This window comes from Mesocricetus auratus, unplaced genomic scaffold (genome assembly GCF_017639785.1).
Source record: "Mesocricetus auratus isolate SY011 unplaced genomic scaffold, BCM_Maur_2.0 Super-Scaffold_100676, whole genome shotgun sequence".
Classification (NCBI taxonomy): domain Eukaryota; kingdom Metazoa; phylum Chordata; class Mammalia; order Rodentia; family Cricetidae; genus Mesocricetus; species Mesocricetus auratus.
The window spans coordinates 30,384,607-30,390,800 of NW_024429266.1; positions in this window are offsets into that span (position 1 = coordinate 30,384,607).

Genomic DNA, 6,194 nt, shown 5'->3' on the forward strand with positions numbered 1-6,194 from the left:
CTAGAGGGGGAGCTGTGGAGTGTGCTGAGTAGGATACTGAAAGGCCAAGAAGCCCATCTCCAGAAGCTAAATACATCACCCAGTTTTCAGTGGCCAAGAGTAGGTCACATCAACTGGGAATAACAGGTGTTTGATAAGAGGCCTATGGGTGGATCAACTTCTAGACCCAGCATTCAGTGTTGTATAGATGAAGAACTCGTTTTCTCAACAGATACTGAAGAGATGCTCGAAGTATTAAGACAAGTCCTCTTTCTGTATAGATCTCAGTCTCATGACTGTGTCTCACACCCATCGGCTAGACCACTAGCCAGCATAGTCTAGGCTAAGAAGGCTAAGAGAGCCTGACAATCCCACAAACTAAAGAACTAAATGTAGCCATTAGAGGACCCTCTTACACAAATAAGAGAAACTAACACACAGACAGCTCTGGAGGCTGTTGTGAATACTTACTGAAGAAGGCAATGATTTGATTTCAACCAATCCATCGCATTCCCACCTAAGACTGTAACAGGCCAACTACAGATTTCAGAGACCTGGAAGAGGAAGCTGAAACAAGAGGTCACCATCTTTCTATTTCCCATTTTCTTCTTTCTTTCATCTTGTGTGTTTGGGTTTTTTTTCTACCCTGTGCATCTCTTCGACCTTTAGTATAATGTTAACAGTACTTTTACTTTGTCATATTTTTAATGTTTATGTTTTATTTCTTTATTCACCTTCATATTCAAATATTTACTTAATTTTATTTTCACATTTTTCTTCATTACTGTGCAACCTTGTATTGTTTTCTTCTTTTTCTTTCAGATTGCCCTCTTTTTTATACTTTCTACTATAACTATAATTTTTTTCTTGATTTTGTAACTCATGATTCACTTCTTATTCTTTATCTTACATTTGTCTAATTTTGGTTTCAATATTTTTCCCCAGCATTAAGGATAAAAAAATGTTTTCTTTTGTATGTTTCTTTTTTTAAAAAAATTCTGACCTCTTGATCTTTTCTATTCCCCACCATGATATTCTTCTCTTCTTGGTCTTTTCATTAATTTAATCTGTTTTTCTTCTATTTTTCCTCTTTCCTTGCCTTTCCCATCTCATTTGCTTACTATTTTCACATTTGGAATAATTAGTGTGCAAAACATATTATGAATTAATTTTGGCATTCTCTATTGTTTGATGATTGTTTTTAATGTATTAGTAGGTTTTTTATTTCTAATTTTTCCTTTCTTTTTTAAAAGATTCATTTCATTTTTAATTATGTGTATGTGTTCATGTGAGTATGTGCACATGAATTAAGGTGCCCTGAGAATCCACAGTTATAGAATCCCCTGGAGCCAGAGCTATAGACAGTTGTGAACCATGGAACACGGTACTAAGAACCAAACTTGGGTCTTCTGTAAGAGCAGTTTATTTGTTCTTTACCACTAAACTATCTCTCCAACCTAGTTTTCCTTTTGAAGCATTTCAGTATTTGACTTTCTGATTCAATATGATTACAAGAAAGAAATGGGTTTTTGTGGTCAATCAATAACAAAACTGAATGCCAGGATAAGATAGCATCGAGAGTAAAGTGTAAGGGTGAGTAGCTTATATAAAACAGATTTTAGAGAGGAGATTATTCCAGTCTTGAGAGTGAGTAAGATTTAAACTCGTTTCATTTACTGATTCTGACTTTCTGTATCCTAGATACCACAAGAGTAATGTAACAAATCATATCAGTGTACCACTGTGAACCACATCAAAACCCCGAAAAGCAGTTTTGAATGTCAAAAATATTCACTTCCTTAAAAAACAACTTTCCTAGCTAGGTGTGATATAAATCCACACAGTATTTCCAGAACACTGGAGACAAAGGCCAGAAGCTTGAGTTCCAGACCATCCTGGGCTACCGAGTAAGACACTGTCTCAAGGGGTCTCACACATACACACACACACACACACACACACACACACACACACACACTTCTTTATTGATGTTTGAATGTAGTATTTCCTTTACATACATAGACACATATATAAACATCATGAAAATGTTTAAGATGTCTGTAATACAAACAAGAGATCAACTATAAGAATTCTTGGTGTACTAATAGATGTATAAAAACTAAAGGCATAAAAAATATTCAATAAAATAGCAGAATTCTTCCAAATTAAGAGGAAGAAATGGATATCAAAACACATGGGATCTTCAGAACTCTGAACTACAAATCATTGGAGAAGAACATCTCCATGACATATTATAGTTAAGATGTCAAAATGAGAAACACAGAAGCAACATTAAAAGCTGTAAAGGAAAAAATACCAATTCACTTATAAAAGCAGGCAAATCATCAGACTTAGAAGACAAGAAAAGCAAGGAATGATGTATTTCAAACATAGAAAGTAAATAACTGCAAACAAGATTACTATATCCAGCAATTTTTAACTTTTAATTTTCTTTTTTTAATTTTTACACAATGTATTTTGATCATATTCTTTCTCACAATTCCTCCCAACCCCCCATTCCCTACCCATCCTACTTCATATTCTCTCTCTCTCTCTCTCTCTCTCTCTCTCTCTCTCTCTCTCTCTCTCTCTCTCTCTCTCTCTCTCTGGAAAAAAGCATGCACAGAATCTATTTTGTCTTGGTCAGCCACTAATGAATGTGAGGCCTGCCCTAGAAAGTGATTGATATGCCCAGTGTCACTCCATGAGTTAAGCTGAAAATTGGTGGATAAATAAGGACATTTCAAGCACAAACTAAGGTGTTTCATGATCTCCAAACTGTAGAAAACAATTAAAGAAACACTATGCACAAAGAGGGAAGAAAGCCAGTCTTAACAGCACAAGAAGACTAGATGGACAACAACAACAAAAGAGCTGAGAAATAATCTACCATATCCAACATAGGAAATCAGCAAGCCTTTGATACTAATAAGACAGAAAGCTTAAAAAAGTCAATAACCAACCATAAACACAACCATCAAAATTACAGGAATGTGTAAGCCTATTTTAGGATTATCTTAAATAAAAATAAATTCAATTTACCAACAAAAATATGAAAGCTATCTGAGTGAATTAAAAACATGATTCAATATTTTGTTGTCTCCAAAAAACAATACTCACTGACAAAGACATCCATAGACTGAGATTCAAATGATGAGAGTTCAAATCCCCAGAACTCACATAAAGACCAGACCCAGTAGTACATATTAGCAATTCTAACACCCTTACAATGGGACTAGAGGCAAAGGGTAATCAACCCACAGAAACTAATGGGCCAGCTAGCTTGACAGTCACAGTGGTGAAAAACAAGAGACTGTGCCTCAAACAGGTGAAAGATAAGGACCAATACCTGAGGTTGTCCTCTGACCTCCACGTGTACTATGGCAATCATGTGCCCACACTTACACACAAGAACATGTACACATATAAATGAACGATTTACATAACATCAGTATTATAAGACAAAATGAAGACATAATAAGGCAGTCTCTCCACTATTGCTAAGTTTGCCAGTTGGTGTCATCTTTGTAGGTCTCTGGAAATCCCACTAGTGTTACCTCTCTCCTCAAACCTATAATGACTCCCTCTATTAAAGTATCTCTCATCCTGGTCTCCTCCATTCTTCCCCGACTCAACCTTACTGCTCCCCATATCTTCCTCTCCTCTCTTCTTCTCCCCTTCTCTTTTTCCCCCGGTTCCCTCTCTCTTCCCTCCATGCTCCCAATCTGCTCATGATATCTTAGCTCATTCCCTTTCTCTGAGGTATCTTGCATATCTCTCTTGGGAGCCTCCCTATTTCCCAGACTCACTGGCAATGGGATTATAGGGTGGCACTCCTATAATCCATATGTGAGTACATATCATGTTTGTCTTTTTTGTGACTGTGTTGCCCTCCCTGATATTGAGATTGACAACTATCTTATATGCCATCCTAGAACTTTCATCCAGTAACTGATGGAAGCAGAGGCAGATACCCACAGCTAAACACTGAACTGAACTCCTGGAACCCAGTGACAGAGAGGGAGGAGTGATGAGCCAAGAGTAAAGACAGTACTGGTGAAACCCACAGAGACAACAGACCTGACAAGGGGCAGCTCTTGGACCCCAGACTGATGGCTGAAAGGCCAGCATGGGACAGACCTAGACCCCCCTGAATGCGGTGTCAGTGAGGAGCTTCGGCAATCTCTGGGGTCTTGGGTAGTAGATCAGTGTTTACCATGGCATACGAATGAACTTTGGGAGCCCATTCCATATGGAGGGAACCTCTCTCAGCCTGGACACATAGGTGAGGGCCTAGGTTCTGCCCCAGATGAAATGACAGACTCTGGAGATCCTCCATGGAGGGACTCACCCTCCCTAGGGAATGGTGTGGGGATTGGGTGGGGGTTGGGGACGCTAGTAGAGGGGCAAGGGAAGAGGGATGGGAGAGGGAGCTGGGATCAACATGTGAAGCAAGCTTGTTTCTAACTTAAATAAAAAAATATATTGAGAAAAATGAAGACACAATAAGCTTTAGTAAAGATTTTATTCATCTACTGAGATGATTGTATGATTTCTGTCATTTAAGCCTTTATGTTGCTACATTTACTGACCAAATCTTGCATGTCTGGAATGAACTCAACTGGGTCATGGTGTGTGACCTTAATATGTTCTTAAATTTGATTTGCAAGTATTTTATTGAGAAATTTTTATCCATGATCCTCAGAGAAACTCATTTAGTTTTGACTGTGTGTGTCTTTATCTGGAATTATGCCCTTATTTGGTATTAGAATGGTACTGGATTCATAGAATGGGTTATAAGTGTTGTTTCCAGTTATTTTTGTGGGCTAGTTTGAAGAAAACTGTTGTTAGTTCTTCCTTAAAGTTATCGTAGAATTTGGCAATAAATCCATCCACCTCTGGGCTTCTCTTTATGGGGAAAATGTTGGCTATTGCTTCAAACTTGTTAGTTGTTATGAGTCTTCTTAAGTTTTTATGTCTTCTGGATATAAATTCTTAGATATGCACCTAAGAATTTATCCATTTATTCTACATTTTCCAGCATTTTAGAACACAAGTTACTGTATCCCCCAATGCTCCCCTGAATGTTATGGGAATTTACTCAAACACCCCTTTTCTGTCTCTAATTTTATTAATTTGACACTTTTCTTTCTCCTTTCTTTGGCTTAGATTCGTGTTTGTTATTCTTGTTTATTTTTTCAAAACACAACTTTTTATTTGATTGAATTTATGTATAGTTCTCTTAGTCTACATTTCATTAATCTCCATCCTAATTTTTCTTATTTTTTCTTGCTGTCTACTGCTTCTAGGTTTGTTTGGTTTTGTTGTTCTAAACACTTTGAGTTGCATCATTGTATTAAGTGGTTTTGTGTGTCAACTTGACACAAGCTAGAACCATCAGAGAGGAAGGAGCCTCAGTTGAGGAAATGCTTCCTTGAGATTCACTTGCAAGGCATTTTTGTAATTAATGATCAGTCTGGGAGGGACCAGTCCATCGTAGGTGATTCCATCCCTGGGCTGATGGTCCTGGGTTCTATAAGAAAGCAAGCTGAGGAAGGCAGGGGAAGCAAGCCAGTAAACAGCACCTCCATGACCTCTGCATCAGCTCCTGCCTCCAGGATCCTGCCCTGTTTGGGCTCCTGTCCTGATTTCTCTTGGTGATAAACAGCAATGTGGAAGTGTAAGCTGAATAAACCTTTTCCTCCACAACTTACTTTTTGGTCACAATGTTTCATCAAAGCAAGAGAAACCCTAACTAACTAAGGCAATCATTAAGTTATTTGACTTCTATTTTTTCAATATCAAAGCTCAAATTATCTTCTTAAAATTGTATCTGTGGCTTAAAGGTCTTGGTAAGCTGTATTTCATTTACCAGTTCCAGCAACTTTCAAATTTACTCCATTACCTTTAATGACAGATTGATAATTCAAAAGAGGAAGTTAAGCCTCCAAGCATTTGTGTAGTTTCTATAGTTTATTTTGCTGTTGATTTCCAATTTCTTTCCACCATGATCTAACAAAATAAATTGTTTTCATCCTTTTGTATCTGTTAAGATTTCTTTGTCACTTATAATGTGTTCTACTTTAGAAATGGCTTCATAGACAATATAAGAATATGTATTCTGTATCTGTAAGCTGCAACAGTAATAAAGTCCTTTTAGCCTACAATGTAGTTCAGCTCACAGGATTTTTGTTGATTTTTTTCTCAATTTACTT